General features: G+C 31.6%; 2 pseudogenes; both read left to right on the top strand.

The window, feature by feature from the left end:
• The first annotated feature begins 364 nt into the window (after positions 1-364).
• Positions 365-13,525, top strand: LOC149883457 (uncharacterized; annotated as a pseudogene).
• Positions 13,526-13,934: 409 nt separating this feature from the next.
• LOC145185199 (uncharacterized) lies at positions 13,935-17,567 on the top strand (annotated as a pseudogene).
• The last annotated feature ends 4,935 nt before the right edge of the window (positions 17,568-22,502 follow it).

Raw genomic sequence — 22,502 nt, forward strand, 5'->3', positions numbered from 1 at the left:
TTTCCTGTTTTAACAATTATGATTAATATATTTACTAAATTTATATAATTTTTTCAGCAGCAGTTGTTTTTATGTCATCTTTAGTTATTTTGTTTTGTCAATTTTTTACTGTTTGTAACTGTAACAATGTATGTATAAATGATTATTGCATAGAACGTAATATTGATTTGTTTTATTTATTAGAATTACTGTATTAATATTATTATCATTATTACTATTGGTAATATAATTAATAATATTACCAAGATTTTTAATTGTATATATGTAAATTATTTTTTTAAGGTATTTACTTGTTTGCTCTGATATTGTATTACTCTGTATGCTCGTCATGCGCTTTTCATTTCATTCAGTTTTAATAACAATCATGTCTACCAGTAAAAGAAGAAAAGTAGAGCTTGTTGATGTCACACAAATTCCTGAGGTACTTGTTCCTGTGTGTGATATCAATCGGGAATTGTGCATTTTGTGTCAGCGCGTTTCACCCGAACCTCTTATAATTCCCAAAGAGGCAGGTTATAAAACTCTAAGTGAAAACTTAACCGAGTTCGATAATCATGAAGCTTTGCCACCAAATATTCGCTTGGATAAAATAAGTGATGGAAAGAAGTTATTGCACGCATTAATTGTTAATAAAGCAAAGAACCACAAGCTTTGCCGAAACAAGTATGACTCTCAGAAACTGAAGAGAATCATTGAGAGAAACCAAAATGTGCAAGATGATTCTGAAAACGCCCAGAGCTCTGCTAGGTGCATGCGATCCTCATGTGAAGCAGTTGACATAAAAATTTGTTGTTTGTTTTGTGATGGTGAATCTGTGACTGGTAACCCCTTGGTACAGGCAAGCACAAAAGAAATTGGCCTAAAAGTGTATGCTCTAGCCATTGAAATGCAGGACACAAAGCTGCTTAACAAAATAGCAAACCAAGATTTCATAGCACTCGAAGTCAAGTATCATAAAGACTGTTACAGGGGATTTCTCAACAGGACCCGCAGTCATGAGCGCTCCTTTAGCAATGATGAACACAATCTCTATCGATTGATTTATCTCTGTCATTGCGGAATTGGTTAGTTACTTGGAAGAGATATTTCTTTATAGAACATCATCCCCTGTTTTTAAACTGTCTGACATCACTAACCTTTGTGCAGATTGTATGTCGTGTCTCGGAGTTCAGTCTGAGTCTATCAACCGAACTAGACTGAAGGACGGTTTAATTTCCTTAGTACTTGGTTTGAGGGAAGACAAGTGTGGTAAAGAAGTCATCTTAAGCTTTGAGCCAGATGTGGGTAATGCCATACGTGATGCTTATAAGTTCAACAATAAGTCGGACGGCATTTGAATTGTTCGGGCAGCTGGTATTCTCCGTAGAGATATGTTTAGAGAGTTTCCCAAATTCAGCGGGTCGCTTATAAACGACTTTGGATCTCGTAATTGTGTGCCACCTTCCCTTGTAAACTTTGTTAATACTCTTTTAGGAGGCTACAATATTGACATTGGTTCACCTGCTTCCGCACCCGAGCAGGAAGCAGCTTATTCCATTGCACAGTTAATTCGATTTAATAGTGTAAAGTGCAGCAGAGCCAAGAGACCTCAACAAATACGTCATCAAGCAAACCAAGAAATTCTATTGGCCGTGTACCTTGGTTTGATGATCCATAACTGCACTCGGAAAAGATCAGTTGTCGACAAATTGAATTCTCTAGGTTTTAGTATTTCATATGACTGAGTTCAAGAAATTGAATCAAGTTTGACTAATGAAATGTGGAAATTTTATGAGCAAATAGGTCATGTGATACCAAGTTGCCCGACTGAAGGTGTTTTTACGACAGCTGCGATAGACAATATTGATTACAACCCAACTTCAGCTACATCTAACGATTCATTCCATGGCTCTAGCGTCACAATTATTCAGCATCCGGATACTCCCCATTCGAATTCAAAATCCTCTTCAGGTGGACTCCTTTGGTCTATGAAAGTCAACAGTAAATTGCCAGATGCATGCACTACTCTCCCTACAACGAATAATGTTGTTTCCGAACCACTTATGACCACCGTGAATGCATCACCTATTGCTAGTAACCCAATAACCATTGAGCAGTTGACACCTTGGCTAAATTCTGTGGAGGAGTCTGTGTATAACACATCAACAAATAAAACTTCATTCGCTGCTTTCCATTCGGAAAGAAATATTCATCCAGTAACCTTTCCATTTCATAAGACACTATTGCCATTGCTAACAGATCACATTCAGCCTCCAGCAACAGTACGCCATTTGATGCATGTAATATAAAAAACTAGCAAAGAGCAACCCGTAATACGGGTTATGGTCCGTCTGTTACTTAATTTATAATGGCTGTTTTCCATATTTTAAAGTTGCGAAACCTTAACTATACCCTTTTAGAAAAACGCCTTCAAATTGAAAAATTTAAACCATCTGTAAAATTACAATAAAAAGTATGCGGAGGTATAATAATTTACCAATTATTTAACATTATTTGAGTAATTTACAACTGATATAGGTCATATCAGCGTAAGGCAGAACCATTTTCCTCGACATTAGTAAGTTCAAAACAATATAATAATAAATAATAACACAAAATAATAACACTTAATCATGCTTTTAATTGACAAAAAAGTAAAGCTAAATTCTTGTTGTATTTTTTATAAAATGAACTTTAACTAATAAGATTAATATAAAGCGAACGTAAATTACACATGAGTAATTAATTTTTTGGTATCCACTTGATACATATTTCTTTAAAAAAAAGGAAATTGACTTTAAAACGTTAAATACACACAACTAAATAAAGTTATTAAAAAAAGGTGATCATTTGACCATTACTATATATGGCACTAATCTGACCATTTTTATATATAGCCTCTTTGTTTCAATAGTTTGTAGTAAACGGTAATTTGCTACCATTTACTAAAAATTCCTTTTGTTACTCGAAACTTAATTTTCTAAAATATTTTGACACTAATAAAGGACCTCCTTTCCCCGTTTTTGTCCTAATGGTGGTAAGGAGAATAGAGTTATTTTTATTAAGAGTAATCAAGTTTTTGATGAAGAAATTTTACCAGAATAATAAAATGTAAAACAATAATTTACATGTAAAAGAATTTTTTCATTTTAATATATATAAGAATTTAACATAAATAAGATTTTTTTTCTTCCTCAAAAGTGTTGCTAATGCAAACTAAGCTAATTAATTAGTTAAACACCTTTTAAAATTTAAGTAACTCGATATTTGACAAATACGCACAACTAAAATACTCACCACCCCCCACCCCCCCCCCCGTTTAAAAAGATCCCCTAAGTTACGTACAACAAATTATAAGGCATAAATAGAGAAAATTTTAAAAAAAATTGAACTAATTGCTTATATTTATATCATTTTATCTGACAAAAAATTACAATAAAAGGTAATCAGGTTTTTTTTTATAAATCGTATAAAAGCGTAAATCGTAATACTTAAAGAAAAAAAAAAAGGAATTATGATACCATAAATACATCAACAACAAAAAAAAAACAAATCAAAAAAACACCACATAAAAACTGAAAATCGATTAACCTATTTATAGTAACCTATTTTGACATGACAGTTAATATAAACATTTATCAAAAATGTAACTATAAAATCTATTTCGAAGTACAAAAGGATTAACAATATTATAAAAAATATTAAAAAAAAAAAATTGCATTTTTAGCATAATGTTGTCTTGGCTTTTAGTAAATAAATAAAAGCAGTATGTTCCAATAATGAAACTACCTATTCATTTTTAACAATAGACATCATCACGTTGGTGACAATAGCCACCAACGTGATGGTCTTTATTGTTAAAAATGAATATCAACACAAAACATCACAACAATAACACTTAACAATAGAATATTTACACCTTTGATTGTTAAATCCAGCGAAAATAACAAACCAAATTAAAGTATGAAAGGCAAAATAAGAAAACCAATTTAAAGTTAATTATATTTATCTTTTTACTAAACAAACATGTTAATAAAAACATATTCGTTTTTATTTTCAATATTAGTTATTCAATTACTTTAGGACATTAATACAACCTAGATCTAAAGATCAAATTTGCATACTCTCTCATACACATTACGCTAAACATTAACAGACATTATTATGTGTTTCCAGAATAATTAAAAAAGGCTAGACAACACAAACTAGCTCTAAAGTTGTAACACCGCCTGGCACTAAATGCTGCCAAGTAACACCTCTGCTATAAGTACATCGATTGGCTGGCAAGGTTATCAATCTTGCTTAACATACTGCCAAGTCACACCACTTTGAAAACTTGGAAACAACATAATTTAAACATATATACAACTATAAACAAATATGGTTTTATATAACACATATAAACACATTTTATAACAATATCAAATGACAGATATATTTATCAAAAACTATGAAAAAAATATTAAAAGAATAATGTTATATATACTAAATGTGCTCAAAACCTACAAATAGTAAATTTTCGATATAAAAATCTAAAGACTATAAATTAAGAACATTAGAAAATAAAACATTATTTGTGTAACACTTTTTACCTACCATACCTTGAATGAGATGTTTATCAATTTTGAAAAACAAACTACTAAATGCTCTAGTTCTTGAACATGCAAAATATAGTTGATCATGAGAGAAACACGGTTTTTTGAGATATACCCGAACTCTATCAAATGTTTGGGCTTGACTTTTATTAATTGTCATTGAATAAGCCAATCTGAAAGGAAACTGAAAACGTTTCAGAACAAAAGGTAAATTAGAACCTGATAGAGCCAACTAAATTCGAGGAACAAAAGCCTGTTTACCCCCAGAAACACCTGACAAAACCTCTGCATCAATATAATTGTTTTGAAGAGCACAAACTTTCATTCGAGTATAATTGCATAATCCAGCTTTGAGATCTAATTTCTAATCAGCATAATTGCACAACCAATTTTCAATTTTAAACAATGAGGTGGCATACCTGCAGGAGTTAAGCTGTTCCAAAGCTCAACGGGAAAGTTACTTCTATCATGAAGGTCATCAGTAACAATTTGATCAGCACTTAAATAAATTTTGACCTCACTCAGTACACATTTAAGCACTTCTTCATTAATTGATAATGAATCAACATTAGTTAGTGTTAAAATCACGCGTTTAGATTAATCATTTTGATCATTTTGATCAGCATCTCCAAAAATCTTTTCAACAATCGATTCATTTTCTCTAATAATGCACTGATTTAGTATTTCAATGCATCCTTTAATTGGACCCTCCTCTTTGACAAGTATTTTTCCATTCCCAAGTTTTAGTAGCCATTGGGAAAATTCACCTTACCCATCTTGTACTCTCATGCTTTCAGTAAATGCAAACTTCTGCACCCATTGCCAATGCAAAGAACATTTTATACACGATTCTTTTATTTCAGCTGGTTCTCCTCTTTTCACAACAGGCAGAACTTGCCTGAAGTCACCACCAAAAAGAATGATTTTTTTTCCGAACGGAAAGTTGTAGTTGCAATTATCTTTAAACAACCTATCAATTGCATTTAAGGTATGTTTAGGTATCATGGATGTTTCATCAAGCAAAAACAAACCAACTTGTCTTTAAACGCCCGTGTATAGAATTAGGAGTTACATTACATGAGCTATTATCCAAAATTGGAAAAGGAAGTTTGAATAAGCCATGCAATTTAGATCCATTTGTAAGAAGAGTTGCTGCTATGCCAGTCCATGCAGCTGTAGCAGATTTTAAGCCCCTACTTTTGGTTTCAGCAATCAAATAATTTTAAGTAAAGAGTTTTCCACTACCAGCTGGTACATCTATGAAAAACAATCTAGAATGTTGATTTTCTACACTTGGTTGCTCATTCAGTGCAGCAAGGATGGCATTACATACATTTAATTGATTGACATTAAGCAACAGTCTCATTCGATTGGCTATGTCAGTAGATTGTTGAACATTTTCATCAAAACTTTCTAGATTTAAGCCTATAAGCTCATCAATAACAGGTAGATTGTAATCAGCCAGCATTTTACCACTCTGATTAATAATCTTTTCAATTTGATGAAGAGTAGCTTGTTCAGCTATTAGAAGTGGGACTGAGCGGTGAATCAAATCTTCCATCATAAATGCTTTGTATGTATTCCAGAGATGTAAAGGACTGTCAGGCTTACAAAAGGTGAAAATAATTGAAAACAACTGTCTAATTTGCTTTGGCATACGTGTTAAAACCGCCTCAGAAAGAGTATTCCGCCATTCAGTGTCATCTTGCTACAAACCTTTCAAAACACATGCTTCACAAAACGTTTCAAGGACAATACCATTAACAGTACGCACATCCTCCTAAGATGTTGCTCCTTTTGCTTGCAAAAGAAACAGTCTAAGAAAAAACAATTCTTCAGTAGGATTAACTTTATACATTCTTACTATCACCTTATTACCACCCCTTTATCTAACCTTCCATTTACAATGTTTATTATCAAATATAAAGTGATAAGGAATGTCTACATACGAATAGCAATATGCTCTTTTATTTTAAGTATTTAACTTAAACCATGCCGTTAGGTGCGTGTCACGTTGAGCTGCACGATCTAAAGCCATTTGTTCTGCTCATTCTCTAAAATACACTAATTCATTTTCAGGTAGATGAAATTTAAGGCGTATGATAGTGTGTGACATATGACTTATTGGATACTCAAAAATTTGCCACAATGCTTCAGGTGCACTAACATAACGACAATTTAAAAAAGTGTTTACTTCATCAAGATTAATTTGTTCATTTATTAAAATATTGGCACAGTTGTGACTCTTGTATATGTATTTGTACAAATATTTAACAGCCTTAACAGAAATGCAAGCTTCAACATTAATGTGAGCTTGATATTTTTTTTATAAACATGGATTGTAAGGTACCACCCAGCGGTTATCTACATTGTTACCTTTAATAATGATAACCAAACCATTATCACGACGTCTATAGCGTGGATAACCATTATGAACTGCTACTAAGTTAGTATTTAATTCCTTAAGATAGTTTTTGCTGCGCACCCCATCTTTCATGCAGGGAGAATTCGGATTCAGTAAGCCACATAGACCATGAATCATGCAAGTTTTAACAATGTCATAAAAATCTTGCTTAAAAATCCGATTTGGAATTTCTGCAGAAATTAAATTATTGATATCATGTGCTGTTTCAAGCTTATCATCATTTGCAAAGTGAAGTAAAATATGAACATGTGGCAAACCGCACTTTTGAAACTCAATAACCTGAACATGTGTTACAACTTTCCCTAATACACCGTGCTTAAAAGTGTCATTGAGAAGGTTATTTAATTTGAGTTTAAATACTCGAATAACCAAATCAGGTTATCATTTGTTGTCTGACCTGGATATAAATTTTCAGTTATCTCGCGCCATTTTGGGTTGCAAGTGAAAGTAATAAAAAGATTTGGTTTACCATACTTTTTAACTATAGCCATAGCATCTTCAAAGTTTTCTTTAAACTGAAAGTTTATAATTAATTTTCTTATAACTGAAAGTTTATTATTGTGATACTGAGATAATGTAACATGCTTTTAACCAATGTAGCACGTTCAGGGTTGTGAACCAATTGATTATGCCAACCAGCATTCCCCCTCGGAAAAAATAGAGGATAAACCATAGTATCTAAGTTGGCAGACATACTTGATATAGTTTTAACAGGATGACCTCTTGGGTAAATGACAACTTCCCTGGAAGCAGGTGGTGCACCATCATCACCAACAAATACAACTGCAACTTCATTATGTGAAGGGAGATTATAGCAACTTACAGCGATTATAGCAATTTATGCTGAAACATCATGATTCCAAAATCTTTAATAATAAAGGCTTGAAAACAGCTAGACCTAAAGCAGTAACAGTTTGACACTAAACACTATCATGTAGCCCTCTGTTAAAAGAACATCACTTGACTGGCTAAGTTAACAAATCTTGCTCTACACGTTTACCAAGTCACAGCACTTTGAAAACACGGAAACAACATAAAATAAACATATGTACCAACTATAGACACAATAAATGTGTTTAAATTTGTTTATAAGGTTAAATATATACCTTATATACATATTTAAACACATTTTGAAAACAATTATATAACACATATTACCACATACACTTACATATCAAAAAAGCACATATGCAAACAATAAACGTGTGCAAACAAAAATTTTAAAAATGATGCGAGAAAATTTAAAAAGATTCAAAGTAAACAAAATATATATTTACAAACAATACTCTTTACCTTCTTTGTTTTTTCATTAGAACTTTAATCCTCATAACAAATTTAACCTTTACATACAATAAGATGCGACATACCATGTCAGTGTTGGCACAAAAGTTTAATTTATTTTTCTAAATTTTCTAAGAAAGAACAAAAGTAGTTAATAGCATCACAGAAATTTCAAAGTAGCAATAACCATTTTTTGGAAATAGCATTTCTATAACTTTAAATAACATCCATTCTCCTATTTTCCTTCTTAAAAATAAAATACTATAAATTAAGTAACAGACCGACCAAAACCCATATTACGGGTTGCTTTTTGCTAGTAAAAAGAAAGCTGCTAAAAGAAAAACTAAAACAAAAAAAATATAAACAATTTCAAAAATTAAAATCCTTTTTACTTTAAATCTTTTCTACTTTATCTAATAAAAATTTAAATTCTTTCTACTTTATCTAATAAAAATGTATATATAACTATTTTATATACTTACTTCAATTATAATACGATCTGAACGATAATTATTTATCTTTATGATTCTTTATGCAATATATCTAAACTAATAATTAAATTCAAATAGGAAAAAAGTATTAACAGGCTTAAGAGATCTTTCTCTAATGACCGCGTGTATTTAGAAAACGCGCACTTTCAAAACCTAGTAGCTAAGGCAGGGCCGGCCTTACGAATTGCGGGGCCCAATTTAACGAATGCTTGCGGGGCCCACCTGATTTTTTTTTTTACAATAACTACTATTAATAAAATTATTGAAACACATTTATTATACAAAAAAACATAACTCCACAAACGAATCAATAATAAAAACACGGAAACAACATAAAATAAACAATAATAAAAATATTACAATGAATTTAAACAAAACAGTTCTTGTTATTGTCATAATAAACAAATAATCTATAAGTCAAAGTGGATCTTTCTTGCTTTTTTGCTTGCGAAATCTTTTAGAATTTTTTCATAATTAATTTCTCTACTTATAGGAGATTCAATTAATATTAGTGCCAAATTGTTTAGTCGTTCTTGGTTAATTACTGACCTAAGGTAGGTTTTAATTAATTTTAGTTTTGAAAAACTTCTTTCACCGGAAGCGACTGTAACTGGAATTGTCATCAGTATTTTTAGGGCTATGAACAAATTTGGACATGCAGTCGACCTATCATTACAAGCCAAATATTTAAAGAGTTCTTTGGGTTTTTGTTGTTGAACGGGCAGTATTGGCTTAATTGCCTCCATTTCTTTGGAAAGCATGAACCCTTCTATATCTTTTGTAATGTCTGTCAAAGCAATTTCTAGGTCGGCTGAATGTTTTCTGAGATCTTCTTTAGACATATTTTGAAAATTATATAGAAATCCAAAAAGTTTATGGTGTTCTTTCAGCTGCATAAAACGTGGTTGAAGAGATTGCAATGCTTTGTCTGCAACTTGATTGAAAAAATTTACCCGGAATTCTGTCTTGGGGTCTAAAATTGGTTCGTCAGAAGATTCATAAAGAAACATTTTCTTTTTCTTGTAACAGCGCTTCTGTTGAAATACGGGTTCAACTTCTAACTCATTTGCAAGCTCTTTGCCATCAATCAATGCTGCTTCAAAGCCTGTCTCTCGGTATGTCTTCAACCAATCAAACAATTTTTCAAAAGATGTCAGCCCCGCGGCAATGTCTATGGTATTGCTTTGAAGTTCCTTGCTAGTAAAATTTACTTGAAACAATAAAGAGTGCCAAAAACATAGTGCAATCAGAAACCTATAATTTGTCATTTGGCTTACTAATGATTCAGCCTCACTTTTCCCTTGAGCATCATTTGTGCTTTTTGCTAGTTCTTCTAAAGCATCACACACTTCTGCGGCTTGAAATCGTACAGCTTTAACACTTTCCATTCTACATTCCCATCTTGTTTCTGATAATGGTTTAACAGACAGGCATTTCACATGCTTTTTAAAAACAGTCCATCTTTTTGTAGATGAAGCAAAAAGGGTGTAAATACGCTGCAGGGTTCCAAAAAATGTCATGGCATCTGAACACGTTTTAGCCATATCTCCTAGAACAAGATTATAATTATGGCACACACAAGGAGTATAGAAAGCTCGTGAATTTCTTTCCAAAAGTCGTGCTTGCACTCCAGAATTGTGCCCTTTCATATTAGCTCCATTGTCATACACTTGTCCTCTGATGTTTTCAACATCTAGTCCTAGCATTTCAATTTCTTTCACAAGAGTGTTAAATAAATTTTCACCAGTGCTGCTCTCAACTATAATAAACTTTATAAAATGTTCATAAATTCCTGCTGGGACATCTGAGTGTGTGCCATCAGCGACATATCTTAGCACCATTGACATCTGTTCCTGATGGCTGATATCAGGAGTGCAGTCAAGAATCACTGCAAAATACTTTGCCTACTTAATTCTAGCAATAATTTCCTGTAGAACAGCTTGGCCTATAGTATCAATAATTTCATCTTGTATGGTCTTGCCTAAATAATGATCATGAATGTCTTTGTTAATAATTTTCTGTATATGATCTTGCATAACTGGATCAAATTTTCCTAGCAATTCAATGACGCCTAGAAAATTGCCATTATGTGGATTTTCAATTTGTTCTTCAGACCCACGAAATGCCAAGTTCCTCTCTGCCAAAAACTGTACAGAAGCAACAAGTTGCTCAAAGACTTGATTCCAGCGTTTTGTTTCCTGTCTTATTAATTTTTCATTTAATGTATCAACAGTTAATCCAGTAGATAACCTTTGCTGCAGTTCATAGCAAATAAGTGTACATTGCAAATGTTTTTTTGATTTTTCATGATCCTCTAATCTTGTATGAATATTTGACCAGCTGTCAAATCCAGAAGTAGCAAGTGCAGAATCAGAATTTGTGTCAAAAAGTTTGCAATAGTAACAGTAAACTTTATCAAATGATTCAGAATATATTAGCCATGGTCGTTCTATAACTTCCCCATTTTTTAATTTTCTTTTACAATGAAATTTCGAAAAATGTAACCCTTTTTCATTTTGCGGAAAATTTTCTACAGTGATCTTAGGGGGTCCTTCGTTCACTAAATAATCTCTGACATTTTGATTTATTTTATTTGGCCATGTAGCAGGGTCATCTTTTATCTTTAAAATATCACATAGTGCTGGGTTTGAATTTTCTTCTCTTGATTCTGAAATATCCTCATTATCCTTGTGTGTGTTAACAGATATATTTATACATAATTCAGATGTATTTTGTTGAGCATTACATCCAGAAAGAAAACTGCTACTACCTTCTGATGTAATTTCTTTAGAAATATTTGTTTCAATGTCGTCTGACTCGACTTGTTTGTCTGATTTTTCAGTTTCAAACAGATCTACTGATTTACTCAAATATTTATCTAACGCACCTTTTTCTTTTTCTGCTTCAGTTTTCTTTACCTTAGCTAAGGTTCTCTTCATGTTACCACTTAGATATTTTCTACCGACGTCCCTTTGTCTTTTACTCATATTTTGTCTTGTGTTCTTCAAAACTAAAAACTTATCTCTTTTTTTACTACTAAATTGCACAATAAAATAAAATAGTTTAATTAAACAGTTTAATTAAACGATTTTATTTTATAAGATTATTTTTTTTTTTTAAGAGTCTTAAAATTATCCAATAAAATTTATATTGTCTTAAATATAAAATATTTACTGAAAAGCGAGAAAAGTTTGCGTTAAACAAAAGTAAATAAAACTAATAGTAAACAAAATGAAAAATAATTATAGCATAAACAAACAAAAAATATATTACAAACATTTCAAAAGTAAATACAGCTTAATCTTTAACAATATAAAAGCTGCCGCCATGTTAATTGCTTGCCCCGTGAATTTTCGGAAATAAGTACTTCTGGAACTTTCGAAAGTAGATTGGAAACTAATATATTTTATACCATATATCGCAATAACTAAGATAAACTAAAAATAACAATAGACGTTACCATGCGCATTAAACGTTCAACGTTAACTGTACGAATTATATTAAGATTGATAGAAATTTATAAAAAAAAATTACTGCCATTTATAATGATATGCTATAAATTGCGGGGCCCCTACCAAGCGCGGGGCCCTATTTGGAGCAATCGGTCAAATCGGCCTAAGACCGGCCCTGAGCTAGGACGAAACGACGTTAAACATTAAACATTTCTGTAGGAATTATATTATAGATAACGAGTGGTGTCAATAACAAACAAGGTGCTGTTATAACTGGTGATCAGCCTGTGTACGCAGTTGCAAAATATATACAATGGAAGTTTCCGGATGTTTATGGGGAGGATAAAATAGTCGTTATGATGGAGGGACTCCACATTGAAATGGCCTTTCAAAACATGATTGGAAAGTGGTTGAAGGGCAGTGTTTGGACTGAAATGTTCATAAAAGCAGAGGTTGCTAGCTCTAGAAGGAGTGAGTTGGTGCTTAAATCGTCGCACGTAAAGGGAAAAAGATATGCGCACAAAGTGAGCCTGGCATCTTTTTTTATTCTTCGTGATGAGGCTTATAAGCTAGATTGTAAGGACATGATTGAGTCATTCGAAGAGTGGATTTCCAGGAAAAGCAACAAATCTAATCAGTTTCTTTATTGGCAAACCGTTATGAAGTTGGAGAGCCTGCTACTGAGTTTTGTGCGCAGTATTCGCGAGTCAAACTTCAAGGAGTACGTGCGAATGCTAAAGCAGATTGCTCCGTGGTTCTTCGCACTTGATCTAACTAATTACTCTCGCTGGTTGCCGGTTTTCATCAAGATCTTGGAAGAGCTATCTGTCCGACACCCTTACGTGCTTAAGGAATTCAAAAAGGGCCACTTCCAAGTAGGAAAACTAACGCGGACTTCTCTGCCATGTCTGATGACCAGCTTCACGAACAGAACAACAAGTTGATCAAGAGTGACGGAGGAGCAATCAATGTACTTCATAACAAAACTACTCTTCTTAAGTGGATGGTGGTTGGTCCAGAAATTTCTCAAATGATTAATGATTTTGAGAATGAAGTTCTCAGTTCTACTTCTTTGGGTAATCAACACCGTCGCCATCACGAAAACAGAAATAGTTTTCAGACTCGTTATACTCATCACGTGTCTGAAGTGGTGAAATCTATGCGCGATGATTGGAATCCTTTTGCGAAGCAGTTACTGCAGTCAGCAGACGACCATAAGATTATAATGTCCAATTCAGCCGAAAAAACTGTTCAAGAAGCCAACATCACAGGGCAACAGCAATAAAACAAAAATGTAGCTGACCGTCTTGTGTCCAGACAAAAGTCAATCCATGAGTCTTTGAAAAAAAAACAAATTTGAATAGTTCCACAGTTTGAAAATTCCAGTTTCCAAACATAAAACTAAAATCACTGATCTTAAACATAACTCCAACTACTTTTCGTCAGGTTAGAATTACTTTGTTCTATCTCCCATTTTAAACGTTGAAAGAAAGTTTTTGATTTTTTTCTATAAGTAAAGATTACTTAAAATTTTACTATTACTTTTTTAAAAACTAACTTACTCTTAAAATAATTTATATTTAGAAAAAAAAATTTAAAAATAAAATGTATTTTAAAAGTGATCATTACTTAGTAAAATTAACAATTCCTTTTCTCCCAACGTTTAAAATGGGAGATAGAACAGAATTATTCTAACCTGACATTTTGTAAAATGTATGTAGCAAGTCAAAATCGTGTTGCTGATGTCGAGTATTTCTTTTCACACGAAAACAACCGTTATCCGCCGTCAATTTCTGAATTCGGAAGGAAGCGTAAAGCCACCAGCGAATCAGATGTTCTCATTTGTTTGGAACAGTATGGTAGCGAGAAGCAACAAGACTTCAACCCTGACTATAAGGTTTCTGCTCTGATTGTTGATGGTGCAGCACTCGTACACATGCTTCACCCGAGATCGTCAAAGACATTCTCTAACTATTGCGAAAATGTGATTGGACCATTCGTGGACAGACTTCTGAGAACCGTGCAGCGCCTTGACATTGTTTTTGATCGGTATTTCCCAAAAAGCTTTAAGTCCGAAACACGGGAAAATCATGGATTTGGGCAACGCATAAACGTCACAATGGGTACACTTATTCCAAAAAAGTTTGACAAATTCCTATCTGTGGACTTCAATAAGACGCAACTGTTCGGCCTAATTTCCAGATTCGTTTTAATGCAATCCTTACACGGTGATTCAATACTTATTAAAACTTGGGATTTTATTATGCGCATGCGTTAGCTGCAAATATATAAATATCATTATTTTGATTAACTGTGTTAAGCTTTCATTATACAGTGCTTACCAGTTTGCCCGTTTGCTTGTATTTTTTTGTTGTTGGTAAACTTGATCTTGTAAAATAAAGCAAAACCGATCACAAATGAACTTGATTGAGTATTGTAATTTTTAGAATTTGAAGTAGTAAAATTGCTTTACTGGGATTAACAAAGCTTTTTTTTTTTAGCGAAATTAACACATTTTATTCACTTATATTTTAGAAGAACTGAAATTTTTGTAACATTTTGGTAAGTTGTTTACAAAACTCCTCCTTTTTATCTTTTCAATTAAAAAAATAGTCCCTATTACCAGTCATTTTTTTATGAGAAAATATAATGTTTTTGAATTGGGTAGGTTTCACGAAAAAAACTCCGTAAAATAATCACCAACGAAAACTATCCAGAGTATGTAGAATATGTAGAAACCCATCAGGAAAAGACAGTTTAAAAACTGACAGTAAAATAGATCGAATTTATAAAGCTTTTGGAACAAATGTATCAGAAGATTCTCAGTGCAGTCATCCAGGGTAAAATGTCCAACAGTCGAATGCAAATGTGTTTTTGGTATTCCTGGTCGAAAACCTCTATCTAATGTTGGGCGACCAGGAAAGATTAAAAAATGGGCGAAATTTCATATTAAATCATTTCTTGATTGATTGCCTATACAAGAAGATAAAAAAACTTTAACAGAACTAAACCATGAACTAAATCCACATATAGTTTTATGTATTTGTAAGATTTGAGGGGAAGTTATGAATCAGCCTGTCATGCTAAAGAACTGTCAACACTCATTCTGTAGCTTGTGCATTTTATCAAATTTTAAAGATAAATTAAAAAATGATTCAAATTGTCCATTATGTAAAACTAACATCACAATTGACAGCCTATCATATTCTGTCCATATATCTGAAATTATAAAACATTTAACTATTATATGCAAGAATTGTGACAAAAAAGACAAAAATTTTGAAAATCACGACTGCAGAAAAATATCAAATAACATCATAAATGAAAACAACCAATTAGTTAGTATAAATAGTTTTTACCAAACTACTGACACAAATGAAATCGCACGAGAAGCCAATGATGCTGTTTTACATATCATTAAAAAAAAGTTGAATCAGTCCAAAGCATCTACAATAGAATTTTCATCAGGTGGGCCTAGGGTAAGTAATATGTTTTAACTTTATAGCAAGTTAAATAGTATTTACTTTTCTATTACGCTAGATATAATTATAATTATTTGAATTTAGTAGTATTTAAACTTTATTATATCACTTTAATGCAATCTACATTTTAAGCAAGAGTAAATTAGTTTAATTTAGTTTTTTTAATATTAAATGTAACTTATAAAAAAAATATAAAATATTATTTTCTATTTGAAGTAATGTTTTGTTTAATTTACAGCCACTTTGTTTCGTTTCTGCTCCCAAAGCTTATAAAGATAGCGCAAACTGTAGTAATAGCACTCTAAGAAAAAGACAGAAATATTTATTAGAACAATTCAACCATACAGCTGATAGTTCTCAAGACTCTAAAATATGTCAAACAGCTGTAATGTTAAAGTCATGATAATGATGAAGCAAATAAAATTTTAAACAAAGCCAATATTGGAAGAGTGGATTTAAATGCAGAAGAAATGGTTATTTTAAAAGCTGATTTGGGTATTCCTTGGAATAAATTGAAAACTATGGCTAGGTAAATATAAATATGGAATTTAAAATACTTTTTGTAATTTCGTTTTTTAATTGAGAACTTGTAGTTCATTTTTACAATTGTTTAGAATTGCAAAACTTATTGCTTGTATATTAATAATGGTTAAATTCGAAAAATATTAAAACTGATTCAAACAACAAACAAAGAGTAGTTGCAAAGGAATGGGCTGGAAATGATTTAGCTGTTTTAGATGGACCATTTACATTTCAAAATGAAAATAATAATGCTGTTGTTGAAATTAAACAAGCTCCTTGGGCATATATCAATGACCTACCACAAAATATAAAAAACCTACTAAATCTTATGGAAAAGTAATAACTTGTTAAATTGAGATATTTTTAGTAAACACTTAAATTTATAAGTTACTAGAAAAATAAAAATTAATGTTTATACTAATTTATGTAAGATAAGTATATGTGTGTGTGTGTGTGTGTGTGTGTGTGTGTGTGTGTGTGTGTGTGTGTGTGTGTGTGTGTGTGTGTGTGTGTGTGTGTGTGTGTGTGTGTGTGTGTGTGTGTGTGTGTGTAAATACAATAAACTGTTTTATTATATGTAATAAAAAAGTGTATTGCATAAAATAATATATTTAAAGCTCAATGTTTATAATGCTTTGATTTATGAATTGATTTGACTTTTTTTGATATTTTTTTATTTATAGCATCAACCGTTGCTTGGCTTATGCAATTCGATTCCAAAGCTAGTTGTAAACCTTGGATTTATAGATACTGGTGTTCACTTATTATCTATCGATGTGAGCCAGAAATTTAAAAAGTTGTTTTCATATTATTCTAAGTGTCATTAGATTATAAATAGTAAACACTATTTCAAAGATAATTATATTCAGGAGCTTGGTAAATATTTAACTAACTTTTTCGATTTTACTCTTGTAAACTTTTTTCTTGATTGTAAATTGTAATACCTAAACTACTTCTTGCTATTTTTATAGTATGATATTATTGAGTATTATTTTTCTTTTTGCATTGTATAATAGAAAATCTCGTCAATTTTTAGATTTAGCAATCAAAAAACTCATGGAATTTTATAGATTTACATGGCCAGAGCTTCTGTAACACTTAAAATGCATTTACTTGAAAACCATGTATATCAGTTTATTGAAAAATGGAGATTAGGAATCGGTGTGTATGATGAGCAAGGTGGTGAAAGTTTACACGCCGAATTCAGCAATCTTAATAGATTATTCTGGCGTATGAAGGGTTGTAGTCGGCTAGAAAGCATTGTTAAAGAACATTTTTTAAGAAATCTCCCTAGAGCAAAAGATATAAAGCCAATTGTAAAAAGAAGAGAAATGAGTTAATAAAATTTTACAAATATTTTTGTAAAAGAATTTTAAAATTAGTTGAAAATTTATTAAAAATTTTAAAATTTTAAAAGAAAAAACAAAATCCTAATTTAAATTTCATTTTCAAATTGACCTTATTTATTTCAATCCTTAGGCATAAATAAGCTAACCTTACATTTTTTTTAGTCAAAAAAATAAAATAATTTTTGCCTAACGTTATATAAATTATCTCGATTTAAAAAAATGACTGGTGAAAATGATTAACATAAAATTTTTCCTTACAGTATCGAGAATAAGAATGTGTTTTAATTTTAATCCAAAACATTTTCAGTCGCAAGATATTCTTTAAATGATTGAGGGTATGCTGTTTTTTTTTCACCTAAAAACTTAATTATTTTAAGCAAAAAAATATCGTACTTTACGACTTATTATTATTATTATTTTAATTTAATAAAGAGCTTATCAACTATATAATTTAAAAACTCTTTTTACTTTTTTGATTGCGAAGACTAAATAGACATTTAGAAAGAAAATCAATCACTAAAGTTTTTAGTTTTTACGGAAAACTGCTCTGCCATATTTTATTATTTTTTATATAGTGTAATTTAATGCGCATGCTCACAATAACATCCTAAGTTTAAATCACCGTGCGTAGTCGGAAAAGTTATTGTTCGTACCATTGAAGAAACTGCATGTGCCAGTGAACAAGATTTAGATGCATCGTCCATATCGCCATGTAGTGCTGAAGAGCCAGATAGCCGTCTTTTGCTCTATGCTAATCATGCACTGAAAAAAGGCAACTTAACTATAACTATACGCACTGTGGACTCCGATGTGATCGTTTAGCTCTCTCTGTTTTTAGCCAGATGATTGGAGTGAAAGAGTTCTGGATTGATTTTGGAGTTGGAAAAGGAAGACGAATGATCGGAGTTCACCATCTACATTAACACATTCCAGATGGTGCATCATCAAATTTACCATTCTTCCATCCCTTCACCGGATGTGACACAGTAACAACATACTAAGGATTAGAAAACTTACGGCATGGAAAGCGTGGATGAACTACCGAGTAGTTCTGCTGCATTTCACAATCTTTCAACGCAAGACTTAAAAAATGATGTCTTAACTAATACGGCAATGAAGGCCATTGAGCGATTTGTAGTATTGATGTACGATCGATCATCAACCGCTGCTGGCGTTAACGAATGCCGCCGTGTCCTCTACACCATAAAAAATAGAACAATTGAAAACACTCCGTCGACTGCAGACGCTCTTCTGCAGCACACAAAGGGAGCAACACTGCAGGCACACTTAAGGAAACAACGCTTGTCTGCTGTTACTCCAGGATATTTACCCACTGAATGGGGATGAAAAGATACTGCTGATGACTGCTATACACCACTTAGGTGCACTCTGCCGGAGATTTCTCGACATTGCCTGGAACTAAATCGTTGTTCGTGCAAAACTGAGTGTAAAAACTATTCATGTAAATGATATGGTTTATCATGCACTAAGCTGTGTGCATGTAACAGCTATTGTTACAAAGAGACAAATGGTGATTCATATGAAGAGCAAGAAGTTGAAGAAGACCCGGAATTTGACCATGTTCTTCAGATCTCCTTCCATGGCGAATCGTAATCCAAAAGACTATTGTAAATATGTAAATACGTAAGTGTATGTAAATATGTAAATATGTAAATATGAGTTTCTTGTCATCGAACAAGACGGCGTTTATTTTAAGTGGATGCCACTACTAGTTCTAAAGTTATAATCATTTAAAAACTTTCAAGATGGCCGTTGGCAGCCATCTTGAAATTTCAAAACATTGATTTCAGTCAGTTTTATGTAACTTTTCTCTTAGAACAAATAAACGTTTTTTTGAAATGAATTTCGCTTCTGGTTCTACAGTTATGACCATTTAAATACATTCAAAATGGACGCCATTGGTCATTTTGAATAATTCATCTGTAAAACGATTCCAGATGCATAACAAATTTGTGTCTCGCTATTTTTTTGTTGCTCATACCGTCCACTATCACTATGCAAAGTTACACGCTGGTGTCCATAAGTGAAATATTTTTATGATAGCCAGCTGCACTATAACTAAAAATAGTCGACTGATTCTTTAGTCGAACTAAGTTTAGTCAACTAACTTTTTAGTCGAACTAAATTTAGTCGACTAACTTTTTAGTCGAACAAAAATTAGTTGACTAACTTTTTAGTCGAACTAAATTTAGTCGACTAACTTTTTAGTCGAACTAAATTTAGTCGACTAATTTGCGAAAAATATATTGTTACTTTTACCCAAAAACTACTTTTTTTAATTTTTTTTTATGTGTTAGTTGTGAAGTGGTTTGGGCGCCATTTTTTTAATAACAAGTTGCTGTAAGTTCAATTTACATCTCCAGGGCATCTTTTTCAAGGTCGATTTTCAGAGTTTTTCAAGTTTTTGGAGAAAGGTTTGCGACATATATACTTGGAATCTTATAATAAAACTTATCTAATAAGTCCCCCGTTATTGTTAAGTACTTGCTTTAAATTTCAATGAAAAGCGGTTCAGATCTGAATTTTTTCAATTTCTAATTAAAGGGAATTATAAATTAAAAAACACATGTGAAATCATTTTATAAAAAAAAAATGGTGCCATGTTTTTGAAAGGTATGTCATATGGAGAAACATTTTTGGATTTCCTTTATATAATACCTGCAATGATTTTTTAAGGTAATAATACCTAATTTATTTCGTTCTACACTCATAAAAATGCAGTTTTTACAGTGACGACAGTATGATTGCAATTGTTACGGAATTAATATTTTTTATTATTTCTATTTTGTGTAATTGAATATATATCTTGTTCGACTCTCAATTTTTTTTTTTTTTTTTTAACTATTATTAAAATGCTAATAACTTATCATCCTTTTGACGGAGTTGTTCTACTAACAAACCAACTTTTATTTAACTTAATAAAAGAAAATGTGGTGTACAAACAAAACATTTTCATTACCTAATTGTCACAAATTATATAACGTATTTTAAAATTCTTAAAAACAATAAATTTTAATGAATGTCTTTAAGTTGATTTATATGTCATAATTCATAGTATGTGTAAAATCAAGACGACGATGTTTTCATTACAGTTATGTGTTTCTCTCTCTCTCTTTCTCAGCTTTTACAATTTAAAGAGGTTTTCCAAATTTATTGTGTACAATGAACTTTGTACAATGAATTATACTATGAATATGATGCACGCACAACGCTTCTTCTGCGGCGACACAATGATGCAATTTTTTTACGCTAATTACAACATTATGTTCATATAATATTTCAACACAATAAAATTTAAGGGATATCTTAACTGACACCTTAAAGTAATAGTTTTCCGCTATATACTAGATAAACTGTTATTCTCAAAAATATCTTTAAAGTTACTACAAGAAATTGTATTTTAAACTATAACGAACAATAATGCTTTTCTCCAATTTAATATGCTGCTCCAATATCTGATTTAAAGAAAAGATTGGATAAAAGAAAGTCTATAGATGAACAAAACCCTTAAATCATAACGATAGCGAAACAAGTTCAAGTTTTTCATCCGATCAAACAGAAATTGAAGTTGATACTCAGTCCATTCAAGAAGCAGCTAAAACTACATACGAATATTACTTAATCGAGGAGGAAACATAAAAATGGATATGCAATCAATGTAATAATAACAGACCTAAAATGTACTCATGTAAAACATCAAAGAGTATACTAGATTACCATCTTGAACATGATCACGAAAAAATAACGCCGAAAAAAAAAACGAACTACGATTGGCTTGTCAAAAGAAATTAGCGATAAGATTGATAGAGCTCTTTTAATTTTCATTATTGCTTGTTGTCTTCCATTTATGTTGGTAGAAAATAATGCATTTAAAGAATTTATTTTGTGTTTAAATCCAAAGTATAAAGTGCCTTGCCGAAAAAAGTTAAGATTTCTTTTAACTGATTTATATCGAGAAAAAGTTGAACTTTTGAAGTCAAAATTACTATCAAGTAAAGTTTTATTTATAACTACTGACGGATGGACGTCCTGTCAAAACTATAGTTACATATCTGGAACTGCACATTTCATTTCTGACAAAACAAGTTTCTTCAGTTTTTGTTTGGGCTTTGCATACATTAATGGCCGCCATAATGCAGATAATTTAAAAGAGGCTTTGCTAAAAATCGTAGAAAAGTTTAAAGTGGATGATAAAATAATGAGTATAGTATCAGACAACGCCAGTAGTGTACGCATTTGTCTAAGTTCTTTAAAAGTTTGTTTAAACATTCTATCAATAAGATGCATGGGACATGTTTTGCAATTAATTGTTTAGAATGTCATAGTTTTAGTTGAAGAAGGTGAAAAAGATAGTTCGTCTAAATTCTTTTTCATTGCAAGAACATTAACTAAGTGCAGGAAAATTGTTACATCTTTCAATCATTCTTTTCAACTTAATGGTTTATTAGAAGAAAGTCAAATGCGACAAGGTGTTGAAAGAAATCACATACTTCATTTGATTTAAGATGTGAAAACTCTTTGGCACTCTACGTTTCTCATGGCAGAGCGAATGCTTAAGCTTCACTTCTACGTAAAAGATATCTTTAATTCGAAACAACAATACAAAGATATGAAAAAATATTTACTCGGTGAAGATGAAATTGTAAACTTAAAAGAAACGGTAAATGCTTTATTAAGCTTTCATCAAGTAAGCGTTTTACTACCTGGCGATAGGTATGCAACGTGTTCTCTAATTATTCCAAGTATAAAGTACCTTGAGAAGCAGCTAATTAAGAATAAAAGTGAAACTCCTCCTTTAATTGTAATATTGAAATCACATTTGTTAGAATCTTTATAAACTTACAAAGATTCATATGAACTAGAGAATAATTCTTTTTTATTGTGTGCCACTTTTTTGGATCGAAA

This window comes from Hydra viridissima, unplaced genomic scaffold, assembly GCF_058129835.1.
Source record: "Hydra viridissima isolate aposymbiotic clone 2 unplaced genomic scaffold, HvirCarnegie_v1 scaffold_10, whole genome shotgun sequence".
In the NCBI taxonomy this organism is placed as follows: Eukaryota; Metazoa; Cnidaria; class Hydrozoa; order Anthoathecata; family Hydridae; genus Hydra; species Hydra viridissima.